Source organism: Bos grunniens, chromosome X (assembly GCF_055505025.1).
Source record: "Bos grunniens cultivar Pamir isolate PY7600 chromosome X, Bosgru_T2T1.0, whole genome shotgun sequence".
Taxonomy (NCBI): Eukaryota; Metazoa; Chordata; class Mammalia; order Artiodactyla; family Bovidae; genus Bos; species Bos grunniens.
The window spans coordinates 146300335-146321257 of NC_141194.1; the positions used below are offsets into that span (position 1 = coordinate 146300335).

General features: G+C 38.3%; 1 protein-coding gene across 6 annotated transcripts in view; it reads right to left on the reverse strand.

Moving 5' to 3' along the window:
• The window catches only part of SLC6A14 (solute carrier family 6 member 14), a 446075-nt gene that overhangs the window by 266599 nt on the left and 158553 nt on the right, over window positions 1–20923 (reverse strand). The window lies entirely within an intron of this gene.

Here is a 20923-nt window from a genome sequence, read left to right on the forward strand (position 1 = left end):
TTTGAAATTTTTAAAAGAAGATCCACTTTATCAGAGGATATTCCAGAGCCCATGGTGTGCAGATATTAGTTCTGGGATTTGGGGAAATCTGTTTATTTGGAAGTTACTGCATGGACACAGAGCTCTTTTAATCTTAACAGGGGGATATAACTTACTGATTTCCAAGCAGTCTCAAGCTCAGAAAGATAAACTTTGATTAGTGAGCCATGTCTTCTAAGATGGTGAGCAGGGGCCCACAAATGGCTCCAACTAGATTTCAACATATATTCTAGAATTTTCATATACTGAGAAATTCCTTAGAGGAAGTTCTGTGATGACGATGTTAACAGACTCCCTGTAACCATAGTGGGCAGTCACTACGAAAGGCATGTAGGACCTAGTATTTCCGAAGACAAACAGAATCTGTAACCTCTTATTTTAGGAAAGAATATCCCACAGAGACATAAAGTAGAATAAGGAGAACACCATTAATATGTAGGGCTGTTGAATGAATATCCCCTTTTTTGGATGAAGGTGGGTTATGACATTTTAAGATTAAGATTAAAGTATTATGGCAGAGTGTTTTTAGAGTCTCAGAAGGACAGTTAAAAATATGAATCTAAAATTTGGAATACAGCTTGATGTTGTACATATAGTTTTGTGAGTCATTCATTATCTAATTATCTTTTCCCAGTCAGCCATTTCTCCTTCTTTGTTTCCTATCCTTGTTAATGGTATCACCATTTATCTGTTGGCCCAGACTAAAAATATGGGTGTCTTTTAACACTTTCTTTTCAGTTATCATCTGCATGAAGCAGGGCACTCAAAGCCAATCCTCTTGGACAACCCAGAGGGATGCGGTGTGGAGGGATGTGGGAGCCAGGCTCATGATGGGGGGACACATGTGCACCCATGGCTGATTCACGTCGATGTATGGCAAAACTGTCACAATATTGTAAAGCAATTATCCTCCAATTAAAATAAATAACTTAATTTAAAAACTCATCATCTACTTCTACCACATTTGAAGGATCATCAGTTGCTTTATACTTGTATCACTACCTTAGTTCAGGCCATCATCAGTCCAGACTGTTACAACAGCCCTCTCACAGATCTCCTAGAAGTCAAACTCTCTCTGCTACAGGTGAGCCTCACCATAAGAGCCAGTTATCTTCTTAATTTATGCTATTTCATTACAGAAAAGGTCTGTTTTTCTTGTAGATTCTTTTTTAATTTTAATTTTTACTATTTTTATTGAAGTACAGTTGATTCACACAAAGTCTGTTGTTCTGATGAAAGGCAATACTGCATGATCCATCTTTGAGGTCAAATAACTAGAAATTCTACAGGTTATATTTTCTTCTAAGAGATTCACATAACATATTTTTATATTCAAGGCTCTGAAACTTCCTGCTCTTGCCATTCAATCCAGCATTTTCCACATGTATTTGCCCACAGAATCTTTTCACAGAAATTTATTAAAACTCTCTCAAGTTAATGTTAGCTGAAACACATTTTGGAAAATGCTTACCTATGGGCTAAAATGCAAAATAGCTTGGACTATGAGGCCACTTGAAGTTTGATCCCCACACATTGTTACATTCTTTTCTGTATTCAGGAAACTATAAGTTAGTCAGATTTTAAAATAATTTATAGCCTCACTCCTCCATTCTTTCTCTAGCTACATCAAACTTTTTACCATTTGTACCTACTGAAGATTATCATTATTTTCATTATTACTACATTTACTACAGTAACAATTTTGAAAGAAATAATATAATGGGTATCAATTTAGTTTACACGTCTCTTATGTTCCTACTTAGGGCTGCCCTGGTAGCTCAGATGGCAAAGAATCTGCCTGCAAAGCAGGAGACATGGGTTCAATCCCTGGGCCGGGAAGATGCCCTGGAGAAGGGAATGGCTACCCACTCCAATATTCTTACCTGGAGAAGCCCATGGACAAAGGAGCCTGGTGGGCTACAGTACATGGGGTTGTAAAGAGTCAGACACGACTGAACAACTAAGCACAAGGCTGTATATTGTCACCCTGCTTATTTGATTTATATGCAGAGTACATCATGTCAAATGCCAGGCTGGATGAAGCACAAGCTAGAATCAAGACTTCTGGGAGAAGTATCAATAACCTCAGATATGCAGATGACACCATCCTTATGGCAGAAAGCAAAGAGGAACTAAAGAGCATCTTGATGAAGGTGAAAGAGGAGAATGAAAAAGCTGGTTTAAAACTCAACATTCAAAAAACTAAAATCATGGCATCTGGTCCCATCACTACATGGCAAATAGATGGGGAAACAATGGAAACAGTGACAGACTTTATTTTCTTGGGCCCCCAAATTATTGCAGATGGTGACTGCAGCCACGAAATTAAAAAGATGCTTGCTTCTTGGAAGAAAAGAAATGACAAACCTAGAGAGCATATTAAAAAGACATTTTTTTTCTTTTAATAAAAGCAGTAGAGACATTACTTTGCTCACAAAGTTCCATCTAGTCAAAGTTGCCGGGAGCCAGCACGGGAGTTCTCACCCATGACAAAGGTCATGCGGAGAGGCCTGATATGCAAAGGCGAGTCAGGACTCGAGGGGCCCCCCCCGGACCTGCCTGAGCATCTACCCCCAAACCAGAATCTGTCTGTTTTACTATTTTACAACTTTCACCAACTCCTCTGACATTAACGGGGGGCTATCCCGATCACCTTTCTCTGAAGGAAATCAACTTAGAGCTCTAGTTAATTAGCCTCCTGGGATAATAGGAGTGTTTCAATCCAAACCCCTCAGATGGCTCTCTAACTTGCCTGACAGGTTTACCCGGACTCCTACAGCTACGCATATTGATTGTTTACAGTCTCCCGACCCTGAGAGGCATAGGAAGCTTAAGATATTCAAATAGTATAGAGCCTCTTGGAGAGTTAGAAATTGTTAGAATAGAACTAGTAGAAGATTTCATTGTTGAGCCAATGCTTGCCGCCAAGTTTCCACATCCCCTGTATTGTATCCTTGGAAGTGTATTAATTAATATAGTTGGTATATAGAAAAAATAATAGTGGCCTTGGTGTTAACAACTTTAGACCCTTAAGGTAATAAATTCTTTCCTTTATTGTAAGCCCACTGCACCTTTGCCCTATAGGAATGCAACTTTATCTAACACCTTCAGAGGATGGCGCCAAACTTTAAAATAATTATTCTTAGAGAAAATAAGTCTTATGGTTGACAAACCTTTATCAGCGTCATAAAATGTTAACAGGCCTTCTGGCCAGAAGATGATGTAAATCACCTAAACCATTTGTATACGATAAGTTTGCAGAAAAGAAAGCCTGGTCTCGATAAGGATCAAAGACTGCTGACTTTGCACAATTTTATACCCCCTATTATCCTGTATGCACAACTTAAGGTATATAAGCTCCCTTTGAAAATAAAACTACAGGCCTTACTCATCAGGCTTGGTCTCCCTGTGTCATTCTTTCTTGCTTCCTTTTCTCTCCTTTTCTTTTCTGTTCTTCCTTCAGGACATATAATGGAAGCACAGGGGTCCTCTGAGACCACTTACTTGCCTGGGCTTCTAAGACCCACTCAAGAAGGTGCTTAAGGTGGGGCACCTTCAGCGATTCGAGAGGGTGCCTGCAGCCTCTGTGGTCAGAGCAAACCTGATGTCATGGGTTTTATTGACTTTCCACGTAAACCAGTTATAATGAGCCTCTAATCTCTCTGCTTTGCTATCCTTTTCACCAACGCCGTCCTCCCGAGGGAATCCCTGGATCCAACCGGGGCTGGACCCCGGTACAAAGCAATGGTTTGTCTAGTAGTCATGTATGGATGTGAGAGTTGGACTATAAAGAAGCCTGGGTGCCAAAGACTTGCTGCTTTTGAACTATGGTGTTGAAGAAGATGCTTGAGAGTCCCTTAGTGCAAGGAGATCAAACCAGTCCATCCGAAAGGAAATCAATCTTTGAATATTCATCGAAGGACTGATGTTGAAGCTGAAGCTCCAATACTTTGGCCACCTGAGGCAAAGAGCCGACTCATTAGAAAAGACCCTGATACTGGAAAGATTGAAGGCAGGATGAGAAGGGGATGACAGAGGACAAGATAGTTGGATGGCATCACCAACTCAATGGACATGAGTTTGAGCAAGATCTGGGAGATGGTGAAGGACAGGGAAGCCTGGCGTGCTGCAGTCTATGGGGTCGCAAGGAGTCGGGCACAACTGAGTGACTGAACAACAACAAAACACAGTAACAAAAACTATGATATAGCATAAAGATAGACATACAGACCAGTAGAATAGAAAAGCCCAAAAATAATGCCTCACATATATGGTCAAATGGTTTTGACAAAGATTCCAAGAGCATTCAATGGGGAAAGGACAAGCTTTTCAACAAATTAACTTCCTCCACCTGGTGGGGATTTCAATATCTATAAGATAGCTCACAGGATATGGCTCAGAATATTATCTATAGACCATGAAGAGGAACTAAAGGTCCTTGCCTATGCTTAATGACTAAACTATTATTAGTCTTGTTGGACTATTTTCCTTTGTTTCTGCATCTTCTTACTTCTCTGATTATTGAGAGATGGGAAAACTGGTTATCCATATGAAAAAGAATTAATTTGGACCCTTACCTTATATTGAAATAGAGTAGGGCCCTATTGTCCTTCTGCCCCTCCACCATGTCCTCTACCTGCCTTTTGTCTGTGAAAACTTTTAGCTGAAGAATAATCAGAGAAGTGACAAGATGCAGAAAAAAGGGAAGTAGTCCAACAAGATTAAATAATAATAGTTTAGTCACTAAACATAGTCAAGGACCTTTAGTTCCCCTTTGAGGGCTACAGATAATATTCTGAGCCATATCCTGTCAGCTCTTTTATAGATACTGAAATCACCACCAGGTGGAAGAAGGATAACTACATGCTGACCAAACTGTAGCCATGACACAAGCTGCCACAATTCAGAGAACTAGCCTCAAAGAAATGGGAACAAACCAACCTTGGAACTGAAGATTCAGTTCAGTTCAGTTCAGTCTCTCAGTCGTGTCCGACTCTTTGCAACCCCATGAATCGCAGCACGGCAGGCCACCCTGTCCATCACCAACTCCCGGAGTTCACTCAGACTCACGTCCATCGAGTCAGTAATGCCATCCAGCCATCTCATCCTCTGTTGTCCCCTTCTTTTCCTGCAACCAATCTCTCCCAGCATTAGAGTCTTTTCCAATGAGTCAATGCTTCGCATGAGGTGGCCAAAGTACTGGAGTTTCAGCTTCAGCATCATTCCTTCCAAAGAAATCCCAGGGCTGATCTCCTTCAGAATGGACTGGTTGGATCTCCTTGCAGCCCAAGGGACTCTCAAGAGTCTTCTCCAACATCACATTTTAAAAGCATCAATTTTTCAGCGCTCAGCCTTCTTCACAGTCCAACTCTCACATTCATACATGACCACAGGAAAAACCATAGCCTTGACTAGACGGACCTTTGTTGGCAAAGTAATGTGTCTGCTTTTTAATATGCTATCTAGGTTGGTCATAACTTTCCTTTCAAGGAGTAAGTGTCTTTTAATTTCATGGCTGCAGTCATCATCTGCAGTGATTTTGGAGCCCAAAAAAATAAAGTCTGACACTGTTTCCCCATCTATTTCCCAAGAAGTGATGGGGCCAGATGGCATGATCTTTGTTTTCTGAATGTTGAGCTTTAAGCCAACTTTTTCACTCTCCACTTTCACTTTCATCAAGAGGCTTTTTAGTTCCTCTTCACTTTCTGCCATAAGGGTGGTGTCATCTGCATATCTGAGGTTATTGATATTTCTCCTGGCAATCTTGATTCCAGTTTGTGTTTCTTCCAGTCCAGCGTTTCTCATGATGTACTCTGCATAGAAGTTAAATAAGCAGGGTGACAATATACAGCCTTGACGTACTCCTTTTCCTATTTGGAACCAGTCTGTTGTTCCATGTCCAGTTCTAACTGTTGCTTCCTGACCTGCATACAGATTTCTCAGTAGGCAGGTCAGGTGGTCTGGTATTCCCATCTCTTTCAGAATTTTCCACAGTTTATTGTGATCCACACAGTCAAAGGCTTTGGCATAGTCAATAAAGCAGAAACTGAAGATTACTGTACTTAAAACAATCAAGATGACACTGGTCAGACCACTGCAGGACCAAATTCAAAATGACTGTCAGAGCTGACTATGATGTTTTTGCCTGTAGTCCCCTCCCTCCTTCTATCAAAGGCCTTCCCAATGATTATCAGTGAGGTGGAGTCAGCCTTTGTACAGGAGTCTGCCTTTCCCCATCCCCACTGGTTTCCAGCATCCAAAATAAAGCAAACTTTCCTTTCCACTAGCCTTACCTCTATATTGACTTTTGAGTGGCAAGTAGTCAGACCCCCACTCTCAGTAACAAATACTATACATAAAAATCAACTCACTATGGATGAAAGATCTAAATGTAACAGCTAAAACTATAGAACTCTTGGATAAAAACATAGGGAAATGCTTTATGACCTTGGATTTGATAATGATTTCTTGGATATGACACCAAAAGCACAGATAACAAAGAAAAAAAGAAATAAATTGGACTTAATCAGACCAAAAGTTTCTGCACATCAAAGAACATCATCAACTAAATGTAAAGATAACCCACTTATCTGGATTGGAAGAAATTATTTACAAAACATGTCTGGAAGGGATTCATATTCATAATATATAAAGAAGTTCTACAACTAAGCAATAAAAAGTCAAACAACCCAATGTAAACATAGGTGAAGGAGTTGAGTGGTCATTTCTCCAAAGATGTACAGATAGACAGTAAGTCCATGAAAAGATCTTCAACATCACTAATCATCAGGAAAATGCTAATCAAAACCACAATGAGATATCACTTATACCCATTAGGATGGTTATTATCATAAAGATAGAAAATGCCAAGTGTTGGTAAGAATGGAGTGAAATTATAATGCTTGTGCATTGTTGACAGAAATGCTAAAATGTATAAAACAGTATTGTGGTTCCTCAAAAAATCAAAAACAGAATTACCATATAATTAAGCAATTTCATTTCTGTGTATATACCCCAAAGAATTGAAATTGGGGATTTGAAGATGTTTGCACAAATGCATTCATAGTAACATTATTCACAATAGCCAGAAAGTGGAAACAATGCAATCCTTTCCAGTCTAATGGAAACCTTCATCAATGGATGAATGGATAAACAAAACATGGTATATACATACAATGGGGTAGGAATTTCCTCTAAAAAGGGAAGGAAATTTTGACTAGTATTACAACATGGATAGACATTTTGCTATGTGAAATAAGCCAGACACAAAAGGACAAATATAGTATGAGTCTATATATTATGCACCTAGAGTAGTCAAATTCATAGAGATAAGAAGTAGAATAGTGGTTGCTAGGGATTAGGTGGAAAGAGAAGTGGACAGTTAATATTCAATGGATATAAAATTTCAATTTGTGAAGATGAAAGTTCTGGATATGGATGGTGGTGATGGTTGAACATCAGTGTAAATATACTCAATATCACTAAACTGTACAGTTAAAATGTTTAAAATGGTAAATTTCATGTTATGTGTATTTTACCAGAATAAAAACCCATTATACAAACATAATCAAAGAGTAAAAAATGTTTAAGTTCAGAAAAGGTGCATAAAAATCATTTTACAAAGTTTAGCACACATTCATATAAATACTCCGTTATTTGGGAATAGAAGGGATCTTCCTCACCATGATAAAATACATAAATAAACAAAAATTAAACAGAAAAGCAAACTCCAAACTCTTTAGCTAACATCTTGCCTAATCTTGAAAGACTGACTGTTTTCCCCTTAAGACTGGGAACAGTGCAAGTACGTATTCTCTTACCACCCCTATTCAATATTGTACTTGATGTCCTCGCTGGTAGAATAAGGCAAGAAAAACATAAAAGATGTACAATTAAAAAGTATACTCTTTTTTGTGGGACTGCTTTTTATTTTTATTTTATTTTATTTTATTTTTTTACAAGGAAGCTGGTCAGAGAGTGGCTTTATTCCCCAAACACTTTATAAAACTGGGAACATGAAGAGGGCTGGGGAGGGCCAGGAGGGACATGACCCCATCTAAGACCCTTGTTTGCAAGGAAGGCCTGGCTATAATCCAAGACGCTCTTTGACAAAGACACATGTTTTTTTTAAATTAATGTATTTATTTTAATTGGAAGCTTATTACTTTACAATATTGTGATTTTTGCCATACATTGATATAAAACAATGAGAAGAAAAAAATATATACTCTTACTATTTCAGAAAACAGGATTAAATACATAGAAATTTTCATAGAATACTTTTTAAAAACTCTACTGGAAATCACAAGCAAATTTAGCAAGGAAGTTCAATACAGGATCAACACACAAAATCAATTATATTTCTATAAATAGAAACAAGCATTGAAAAAATGAAATTTTAAAAACTATTCAAATTTGCATCAAAAATCATGATATATATAAGATAAATTTAACAAAATATGTTCCAAATCTATGCATTGAAAGCTATAGTACAACTACAGTTAATGCTGGAGGGAAGGCAGTTGTTTTCCCACAATTTGTAAGTTTTGTTCTAGGCATCAAATCTGGTTTCAGCTGGTGCAGCTGATAGACTAAGTCATGCCCTGACTATACTTAGGTTTCTTTGGTAAATGTTTGTATTGTGACTGATAAATTTTTACATTGTTTAAGGGCCAGCAACCTTAATATTGATTAAAAATAAAATAGCATACACCCATCTCAGATGGAAGAAGTGTTCCAATGGACATTTGTAGATTTCTCTGTTAGCATCAGTTTGGGCCATGCATGAACTTGTCAGAAGGGGATAGGGCTCATGATTTAGCCTAGTAGAAGTGATCTACAAAATATTCCCTAGGTGGATAGGTCACAAAACTCAAATACCAAAAAGAGAGATTAAGAGTTCAAGAGAGTGAGAAAGAGAGAAAGCACTGGATTATATCAGGAGACTTGCTAAGGTAGGACAAGATATATGATCTAAAGTCCAGAAGGAGACAGAGATTGTTGCAACAGCTACTCTTTTTTGAGTGCCTTCACTGTTGCAGAAACATTAGCCTTAAGAATGAGATATTATTATTCCCATTCAATTAATGGGGAAATTACAACATAGATGGGTTACATACCTTATCCAGGGGCTTGGGCTTCCCAGGTAGTGCTAGTGGTAAAGAATCTGCCCACCAATGCAGGAGACTCAAGAGATTTGGGTTCGATTCCTGGGTTTGGAAGATCCCCTGGAGTAGGAAGTGCAACCCACTCCAATATTCTGACCCGGAAAATTCCATGGACAGAGGAGGCTAGTGGGCTATCGTCCACGGGGCTGCAAAGAGTCGGACACGACTGTGCTCATACCTTATCCAAGATGATACAGCTAATAAACGGTAGGTCTGGAATCTGAACCTCATCTTCTTTAAAGCCAAATTATTGCCCCCTTTAATAAATAGGACTTTTAAATTTCAATTCCATCAGACAAACTATTTGCTTTCTGTTCTATTTTATATTATTTTCTGGCTGTAGGTGGCCTTGGGACAGCTGGTATTGATTTGACTTTGAAAGAAGCAAAATGTATCCAGGTAAATTCTTATCTGAATGGGACAAGGATAGAAATTTGGGGATTAACTCATGGTAAATCTGTTTGCTTTTATTCGGAATGTACAGATGCATTCCTGTCAGCAGATGGCTTACGTGTTTACAACTGTTAATGTAAACACTAGATTTCTAGTCTCATTTTGTTAAACAGAGCAAGGGCTGAAGTGTTTACCTCAAGTAAATTGAGCTTTTTTTTTTTTCAGTGTTCTAAAAAAAAAAAATTCAAATATGTTATTTTATAAAACTGACACCCAGAAACCAATAGAATCTTGGAGCTGAAAGAAACCTTAAGAGATGAAAGGTGACCCAGTTTAGTCCTTGCATCCCAGCATCAAGTTAGATTAATTTTTACTGGGGTGAGGCGAGGTTTATATTGCACCTATTCTTCATGTAAAGCTATTTATATTTAAATGATTCTTATTCTTTAGGAATGTTCAAACTAGACAGGATCCAAGGAGATTGCCTAACCTAATGAAATTATTTCATTTTACAGATGAGGAAACTGAAACCACACCTACAGGAAGACCACACCTATTGCTGAATTATGGTATGGGGTTTTTCCTTCTGGGTATAACACTAGCAAGATAAACTAAAGTCATGTCAAGGAAATTTCAACTCTAAACCCAGGAAATCAGAAAGTGTTCCTTCTCTGCTTCTCCAGGAGGGAGAATGGGGTTAGAACAAAGGAGAGAGAGAGAGAGACAGAGACAGAGAGGCTGTGTGTATGTCTGTATGTGTGTGTGCATGTGCCCCAAAGGGCAGGCACATGTACTTAGATGTGTGCTTGGGTGTTAGAGACTGCTAAAGTATAAGCACTATTGACTCTGATAAAGAAATACCATGTACTTGAGCATTTGACTTAGACTGAAAAAGACTTTCTGCCAAGAAAGGCTCTCTAGTAGTTTTTGGCTAGTGGCAAATGAAAGACAGATCAGATCAGATCAGATCAGATGAGATCAGTCGCTCAGTCGTGTGTGACTTTTTGCAACCCCGTGAATAGCAGCATGCCAGGCCTCCCTGTCCATCACCAACTCCCGGAGTTCACTCAGACTCACATCCATCGAGTCAGTGATGCCATCCAGCCATCTCATCCTCTGTCGTCCCCTTCTCCTCTTGCCCCCAATCCCTCCCAGCATTAGAGTCTTTTCCAATCAGTCAACTCTTCGCATGAGGTGGCCAAAGTACTGGAGCTTCAGCTTCAGCATCATTCCTTCCAAAGAAATCCCAGGGCTGATCTCCTTCAGAATGGACTGGTTGGATCTCCTTGCAGCCCAAGGGACTCTCAAGAGTCTTCTCCAACACCACAGTTCAAAAGCATCAATTCTTTGGTGCTCAGCCTTCTTCACAGTCCAACTCTCACATTCATACATGACTACAGGAAAAACCATAGCCTTGACTAGACGGACCTTTGTTGGCAAAGTAATGTCTCTGCTTTTCAATATGCTATCTAGGTTGGTCATAACTTTCCTTCCAAGGAGTAAGCGTCTTTTAATTTCATGGCTGCAGTCACCATCTGCAGTGATTTTGCAGCCCAGAAAAATAAAGTCTGACACTGTTTCCACTGTTTCCCCATCTATTTCCCAAGAAGTGATGGGACCAGATGCCATGATCTTAGTTTTCTGAATGTTGAGCTTTAAGCCAACTTTTCCACTCTCCACTTTCACTTTCATCAAGAGGCTTTTTAGTTCCTCCTCACATTCTGCCATAAGGGTGGTGTCATCTGCATATCTGAGGTTATTGATATTTCTCCTGGCAATCTTGATTCCAGCTTGTGTTTCTTCCAGTCCAGTGTTTCTCATGATGTACTCTGCATAGAAGTTAAATAAACAGGGTGACAATATACAGCCTTGACATACTCCTTTTCCTATTTGGAACCAGTCTGTTGTTCCATGTCCAGTTCTAACTGTTGCTTCCTGACCTGCATATAGGTTTCTCAAGAGGCAGGTCAGGTGGTCTGGTATTCCCATCTCTTTCAGAATTTTCCACACTTTATTGTGATCCACACAGTCAAAGGCTTTGGCATAGTCAATAAAGCAGAAATAGATGCTTTTCTGGAACTCTCTTGCGTTTTCCATGATCCAACGGAGGTTGGCAATTTGACCTCTGCTTCCTCTGCCTTTTCTAAAACCAGCTTGAACATCAGGAAGTTCACGGTTCACATATTGCTGAAGCCTGGCTTGGAGAATTTTGAGCATTACTTTACTAGCATGTGAGATGAGTGCAATTGTGCGGTAGTTTGAGCATTCTTTGGCATTGCCTTTCTTTGGGATTGGAATGAAAACTGACCTTTTCAGGATCACTCTTATTCCAGAGCCACCAACAATTCATACCAGTCATGGTTACCAGCATAAACTCCAGAGGTGAGGAGGTCAGAATTCTTTCACATGGATTGATGGGGAGTTTGCCTAGAAGAAAATACATGCTTCCAAATACCTTCTACATCTGGATCCCAGACTGTAAGTACTTGGCAGTCCAACTGCTTTAAAAAATGTTGCAGCATTGTTAGGTAACCTGCCTAACACTAAGGATATGTTGAAGTGGTACATAGTTTGGAATATTCCACATATGCATAAGTATGTAAGTCTTGAAATGCTGTTTTTCTTGTCCTTAATCTGGCAGAGAAGTGTAAACATACAATCAGATGTTTAATCATGGTTCATATTTAGCATATTTATTCATCTTTGTTTTTATTATATTTTCTGAGAAAGTACCATTTAAAAGGTATACTGCTTAATGTAATAGTCTAGTTGCCCGGAAAATTTTGTATATAGAGATATCTCTAATGTACTATATTTTCAATGTGTACATCTTTTTACATATTGTAATTATATTTTTCATTGGGGATTGCTCTGGTTCAGTGGCAGTAAAAGTCTGGAACATTGTGTTGAGAAGGATTCTGAAGTTTCATCAGGGTTCTCAGTGGGAAAGAGTACCCTGAGTGGTTAGTGTTTTTGGTATCAGTGTGAAAAGGGAGAATAGTGAAAAATACCATGTATCTAATACACTTGAAAAATTAATTTTTTAATAGGCACTATAGAAACATAGTGGGCTTCCCAGGTGGCACAGCGGTAAAGTACATGCCTGTCAATGCAGAAGATGCAAGAGATGTGGGTTTGATCCCAGGGTTGGGAAGATCCCCTGGAGGAGGAAATGGCAACCCACTCTGGTATTCTTGCCTGGAAAGTTCCAAGGACAGAGGAGCCTGGTGGTCTATAGTCCATGGGGTTGCAAAGAGTCAGATATGACTGAGCACAGCACAGGAGCAGCATAGGAACATAGTAAACCATAGAAATAGCAGAGAAAAATACATGACAAATTATATTCTTTTCCATTCTTCTCCCTCTGTCCCCTTATGCCACTTCTTAGAGGGAACTATTGTTGAATTTCTTTCAGAGATATTCTATGCTTTTAAAAGCATTTCTGATAAATATCTAGTTTTTATACAAATTTTAGCAAAGACATGTATTTTCTACACCATTCATTTTTAATATGGCAAATGTTATATTATATATATTTTAAACAAAATTTTTAAAAATAATAATATAGCACACTGCAAAACACTGAATTGTACCCTTTACATGCATGAATTATATAGTATGTGAGTTATTCATATGGTTGGATTAATATCTGCCATATTTTCATTGTTTTCTATTAGTTGCCTTTTTCCTATTTTTTTTTTATCTTTCAAACTTTTTCTGCCTTTGTAGTTTTAATGGCACACTTTGTAAATATAATTCTGTTTCCCTCCTTTCTTGACATATCAGTTATATTTCTTTCTTTATTTATTTTAGTGGTTGCCGTAGGGTTTGTAATATTCACTTACACTTAATTCAAGTCTACCTCAAATAACATTATACCACTTCACTGGTAGTATAAGTACCTTGTGATAACAAAATAATCATAATTCCTTCCTCCTATGCCTTGTATCGAGAGAAGGCAATGGCACCCCACTCCAGTACTCTTGCCTGGAAAATCCCATGGATGGAGGAGCCTGGTAGGCTGCAGTCCATGGGGTTGCAAAGAGTCGGACATGACTGAGCAACTTCACTTTCACTTTTCACTTTCATGCATTGGAGAAGGAAATGGCAACCCACTCTTGCCTGGAAAACCTCAGGCACGGGGGAGCCTGGTGAGCTGCCATCTACAGGGTCGCACAGAGTCGGACATGACTGAAGCGACTTAGCAGCAGCAGCAGTAGCATGCCTTGTATCATCGCTGTCAATCATTTCACTGATATATAACTACATACACATATACATATATAACATATATATATATATATAAGATACATAATTACCTACATTGTTGTTATTTTTATTTTGAATAAGCTGCTATCTGCAAAATAAATTAAAAATAAAAATAAAAGTTTTTATTTTACCTTCCTTAATTTCTTCTCCAATACTCTTTCTTTCTTTACATAGATTTGAGATTTTGGCTTACATCATTTTCCTTCTCTCTGAAGAACTTCTTTTAACATTTAATGCAAAACAAGTTTTCTGGTAGTAAATTCCCCTCAAATTTGGTTTATCTGAAAAAATCATTTCTCCTTCACTTTTGAAGAATAATTTCACAAGGTACAGAATTGTAAGTTGGTGGGGTTTTTTTCCCTCTCAACAGTTTAAATATTTTTATCTACTCTCTCCATTGTTTGTATGTATGAGGAGAAATTGGATGTAATTCTTATTCTTGTTTCTCTATAGGTAAAGGGTTTTTCCCTCTGACTTGTTTCAAGATTGTTTTTTTAATCTTTGAATTTTATATGCTTAGCTGTGGTTGGGTTTTTTTTTTGTTTGTTTGTTTGTATTTGTTCTATTTTTTTTTCCCAAATATCCTACTCAGCGTTCTCTGAGCTTCTTGGTTCTGTGGTTTGGTGTTGGACATTAATTTGGCAGGATATTCTAAGTCCTATTCCTTCAAATATTTCTTCTCTCTTTCCTTCTCTCTTTCTGACCCTTCTGCTATTTCTATTTTGCATAATTTTTACCTGTTGTAGTTGTCACACTATTATTGGATATTATGTTCTGATGTTTTTTCAATCTTTTTTCTCTTTGCTTTTCAGCTTTGGAAATTTCTACTGACATATCCTCGAGCTCAGAAATTCTTTTCTCTCCTATGTCTACTCTATTAATGAGTCCATCAAAGGCATTCTTCATTTTGTTATAGTGTTTGTTATTTTTAGCATTGTTTTTCAGTTTTTTTTTTAGAATTTCCATCTTTCTGCTTACATTACCCATCTATTCTTGCATGTTGTATACTTTGTACTAGAGCCCTTATCATATTAATCATAGTTGGTTAAAATTCCCAGTCTGATAATTCTAATATTCCTGAATATCTGAGTATAGCACTGATGCTTGCTGTCTCTTCAAACTATGGCGTGTTTTGTTTTGTTTTTGCTTTTTCATATGCCTTATAATTTTTTTTTGTTGAAATCTGGACATAACATACTGTGCAAAAGGAACTCTGAGAAGTAGACTTTTAGTGATGTAGTGGTAAGGGGGGTGGGCAGGAAGAATTCTATAGTCCTTTGATTAAGTTTCAGTTTTTTAGTGAACCAGTGTTCATGGGCTATAAACTTTATAGGTGTTTCTCAGTTTTATCCTCACCTTAGGAGGGTCCGAACAGCTAGAGATGACTGGCGTGGATATTTTAGGACTTCCCTGGTAGCTCAGATGGTAAAGCATTTGTCTACAATGCGGGAGACCTAGGTTCAATCCCTGGGTAGGGAAGATTCCTTGGAGAAGGAAACGGCAACCCACTCCAGTACTCTTGCCTAGAAAATCCCATGGATGGAGGAGCATGGTGCAGGCTACTGGCCATAGGGTCACAAAGAGTCGGGCATGACTGAGCGACTTCACTTCACTTCACTTCTGATAAAACTCCAGGAGGTTAGGTTCACATAAAATAAATTTTCTTGATAACTGGCCTTGTAAGAAGAAGAAAATGCTCTGGTATGTTTTATAATGATTACATCTTTTCTTCTCCTGAAAGAAGCACAAGGGAATTTTTCTCTGATATTTGCTCTGAGAACATAGTTGAGCTCCTAGAGGTAAAACTTACCAAAGTTTGGGGAACTTGCCAATGACTTGCCCCTCACTGGAGTTTTTAACTCTCAGATGTTTTCACACTAAGCCTCCAGCAATTCATCAATTACAGTTCAGGTTTTCCTGCCTCTGGTACTAGTTCTCATATGGGTTTCTGCTGATGGATTTTTGCTCCAGTAAGTTATGATTCTCTTTATCTGCCTGTTTACCTCTCCAATTTGGGGGGGGAGTGGCTTTCCCTCACTTCTCTGACATATCTAATGAAAGTTGTCAATTTTTCACTTTATACAGCTTTTTACTTGTTGTTATGAGGAAGTAACAACTTCCAAGCTCTTTACATGCTAGACGAGAAACCAGAAATATCTGTACCATGTATTTTTTTAGTTAATAATTGATCTTGGAAATTATTTCATATTATAATACAGCACTTGGCTTTTTCAACAGGGGCACAGCATTATAAGAATTATAAGAATATCTTATCATTTAACACACCCCTATAAATGAATACTTAGGTTCTCTTCATTTTTTTGTTATAAACAATGCTATAGTGAATATCCTTTATACCAATATGCAAATGGATCCATAGGATATGTTGTTGGTACAAAGAATGTAGACATCATTGCTAAATCTTCCTTTATAGAAATTGTATCAGTTTGGACTCTTACCAACAATGTATGGAAATGCCCAATTCTGTATATTCTCATCAATATAGTATATTATCAAACATTCTAAAAAATCTCAAACAGTATAGGCAAGAAATGGTATCTCAGTGTAGTTCTGTTTTGTGATTCTCTAATAATGAGTGAATTTAACCATTTTTAATATTTAATTGCCTTTTTTCCTTTTCTGTGAACTCTCTGTTCCTGTCTTTCCCCCAAATTTCTACTGGTCTATTTATCTTTTTATTATTGATTTCTAGGAGCTCTTTACATATTAAGGAAAATAGCCCTTTGTCATGTGTATTGTACAATTCCATTTTCCTAGTACGTAATTGTCTTTTAACTTTTTAATGGTATTTTCTTGCCATGTAGAATTTTTATAATATTTAGGTGGCTAAATTTATTAATTTTTCATTTGATGTTTCTGGATTTTGCATTACACTTGGAAAGGCCTTTACTTACTGTTTTTGTACTTTTGTTTTTTCTGTTTAAACTTTTGGTTCATCTGGAATTTATTTTGGTTAAACTTGGGAGTTAGGGATCCAACTTGATTTACTATTATTTTCTCTGTTGGCTACCCAATTTTGAGTTGTGCTTCTTTAATAAAATACTTATTTTCTTATTTCCTCATAGCTTTTTGGTAATAGCATTTTAATATATCATATTGTAATAGAAATATCATATATTTTGAAACTGTTAGTAGTTTTCAATTGTGTTATTATATATTATGCCACAATGGCATTCTTCATGTACATTTTCTTATTTCTGACAAATTGTTTCTCTGAGATACATTGATAAGAGTGAAATAATTAAGTGTTGCTAAGTATAGTCATGGGCTTCCCTGGTGGCTCAGCAGTAAAGATTCTACCTTCAATGCAGGAGCTACAGGTTTGACCTCCGTGTTGGGAAGATACCCTGGAGAAGGAACTAATAATGCACTTACTTGGAATATCCCATGGATAAAGGTGCTTGGCAGGCTACAGTCCATGGAGTGACAAAAGAGTCAGACACGACATAGCAACTAAAAAATAACAAAAGTATGGTCATATTGCTTTTCCAAAAGTGTGGCAGTTATTAATCCTGCCATTGAGTAATAAAATCTCATGAGTTTAGAGTGGGTTTTCTTTTACAATTAAGCTGAAAAAAAAATGAAAATCTAAGCTTGCTTTAATTGGCATTTATTTGATTATTAGAGGGTATGAACACTTTTTTGTGTGTTCATTTATTCTTTCACTTAGTGGAAAGACCATGGGCTTTGGGGCCAAACAAATCTGGCTTTAAATTTTAACTCTGCCACTTCCTAGTGTAGGTATGTCATATTAAAAAATGTGTATAATACCTGCTGTGTAATGCTTTTTTGATGGTCATACATGCGACATATAAAAAAAACTAACTTGTGAACTGGTTTAATGAATAACAGCTATTATTATTATTTCCCTTTGTGTGAGTTGTCTATCATATTCTTTGTCAAAAATAACATTGTGCAGAAATATTAAAGAAGCTGGATGAACACTAGAATAGGAACTGGAGACTTATTAGCCATAAAGTTTAGTCACTAAGTAGTGTCTGACTCTTGCAGCCCCATGGATTGTAGCCTGCCAGGCTCCTCTGTCCACGGGATTCTCTAGGCAAGAATACTGGAATGGGTTGCCATTTCCTTCTCCATATTAGCCATAATACCCTGACAAAATCACAGTTAAAAGCCTTTGATGGTGTGGATCACAATAAACTGTGGAAAATTTTGAAGGAGATGGGAATACCAGACCACCAGACCTGCCTCTTGAGAAACCTGTATGCAGGTCAGGAAGCAACAGTTAGAACTGGACATGGAACAACAGACTGGTTCCAAATAGGAAAAGGAGTACGTCAAGGCTGTATATTGTCACCCTGCTTATTTAACTTCTATGCAGAGTACATCATGAGAAATGCTGGGCTGGAGGAAGCACAAGCTAGAATCAAGATTGCTGGGAGAAATATCAATAACCTCAGATATGCAGATGATAGCACCCTTATGGCAGAAAGTGAAGAAGAACTAAAGAGCCTTTTGATGAAAGTGAAAAAGGAGAGTGAAAAATTTGGCTTAAAGCTCAACATTCAGAAAAACAAAGATCATGGCATCTGGTCTCATCACTTCATGGCAAACAGATGGGGAAACAGTGGAAACAGCGGCTGACTTTATTTTGGGGGGCTCCAAAATCACTGCAGATGGTGATTGCAGCCATGAAATTAAAAGATGCTTACTCCTTGGAAGGAAAGTTGGTCATAACTAGACATAGTTGACCAACCTAGACAGCATATTAAAAAGCAGAGACATTACTTTGCCAACAAAGGTCCATCTAGTCAAGGCTATGGTTTTTCCAGTAGTCATGTATGGATATGAGAGTTGGACTATAAAGAAAGCTGAGCACTGAAGAATTGATGCTTTTGAACTGTGGTGTTGGAGGTGACTCTTGAGAGTCCCTTGGACTCTAAGGAGATCCAACCAATCCATCCTAAAGGATATCAGTCCTGGGTGTTCATTGGAAATACTGATTTTGAAGCTGAAGCTCCAATACTTTGGCCACCTGATGCAAAGAACTGACTCATTTGAAAAGACCCTGATGCTGGGAAAGATTGAGGGCAGGAGGAGAAGGGGATGACTGCCGGGAGCCGGCATATTGCATATTGAGTGCATATTGCATATTGAGTGCAGCACTTTTCAGGATCTGGAATAGCTCAACTGGAATTCTATCACTGCCGGTAGCCAGCGTGAGGAACTCCACCCATGACAAAGGTCATGAGGAAGGAGGCTTGGCATACGCAAAGGCGGGATCAAGCCTCAGGAGTCTCCCTGGAAATTCTCGAGCAATCTACCCCCAAAACCAGAGTCTGCCTACTTTCTGCTTTGTGCTTTCACCTACACCTCTGACTTTACGGGGGGCTGTCCCCCACTACCTCTCTGAAAAAAGTTAGCTTACAGCTCCAGTTAATAATTCCTGGGTGTGACAGTGTTTAACCTACAAACTCCTTTGGAAATCCTCTAGCCTGCCTGAATAGGTTTTTCCGGCCACATGTGATTGTTCAGAGCCTCCCAACTGTGAGAGGCAGGAGATGTTCTAAACTGTCTAAACACAGATTCTTTTGAGTAGTTAAAAGATTGATTAGAAATTGTATTGGTGAAGGGATTTTCACTTGTTGGGCCAATGCTTGCTGCTAAGTCTCCATATCCCTTACCTGCTGTGTCCCTGGCAGTGTATTGATTAATATAATTGGTGTAAGTAGTAGCTTTAATGTTTGTAACCTGGGACCCTTGAGTTAATTCTTTTTCTTGTTGTAGCCCACCACACCTTTGCTCTGTAGGAATGCAACTTTATCTAATGCTTTTTGGAGGCTGGCGCCTGACTTTAGAATAATCACCTTTAGAGAAAAAGGCCTCCGGGCCAGAAGATGATGCAAATCACCTAAACTTTTGCATATGATAAGTTTGCAGGAAGAAAGCCTGGCTTACTGCATGACTCTACCCCTTCCCCCATTATCCTCTATGCATAACTTAAGGTATAAAAACTACTTTGGAAAATAAAGTGTGGGCCTTGTTCACCGAAACTTGGTCTCACCATGTCGTTCTTTCTCTTACCTTCTGGCTGAATTATTCAGCCTCTTTTCTCCACTGAATTTCCTCACTGAGCTATCCTTATTTCAGCCTCTTTTCTCCACTGAGCTATCCTCATTCTATTACTCTTTATATCCTTAATTAACGTTTAATTAAGCAGTTGTTTCCTGATCCTCGCCGACGCCGTCCCCGCTTCGAATACCCTGGATCAGCCGGGGCTGGTCCCCGGCAGATGACAGAGTATGAGATGGTTGGATGGCATCACCGACTCAATGAACATGGGTTTGGGTGGACTCTGGCAGTTGGTGATGAATAGGGAGGCCTGGCGTGCTGCGTTTCATGGGATCGCAAAGAGTCAGACATGACTTAGAGACTGAACTGAACTGAAATACTCTTGAGTGTTAATTTCCATGTAAAAACTGAGATAATTTCTATCTTGCCCACTTTGCTTTTGTGAATTTTGAATAAGATAACAGATGTGACAGAAGTTGGAAAACATTAATTAAAAATTACTGTATTTTTACTGTTACTATTATGATGAAGAAAAGTCGATGTTCAAAATCCCTATGGCTAAAACTGGCATCCAAAATCTACCACCTCTTTCCTTAATGGTCCGAATTATGAGATGCTATCAGTGTAGACTATGGTTCTCTTAGAGAATTCTCCATATCAGCAGCAATTTAAAGGGGGTAAGGGAGCAGGCTTTTACTTTTGACATAAGGTATCGCTAGAGAAAGAACACATATCTGAAGCAATTTAGCACACTTACAGGAAATTAAAATTTGCATATATTTATGGAGAATAACTCATAATAGGCCAAGATTGTCTCAAGGGAAATTCTTAATCCCTGGACCTTTAGAAGTCAAGATCACAAAACCTTTTGATGTCTTAGTACAGTGGACTGGAAGAAACATAGCAATGACTCATTAGATAGGAATATATCCATAAAGCAAACTGGCTACAGTTAAACTGAGCAAAGATAGTGGAGCATGAGGGCCAAGAATGTAATTTCT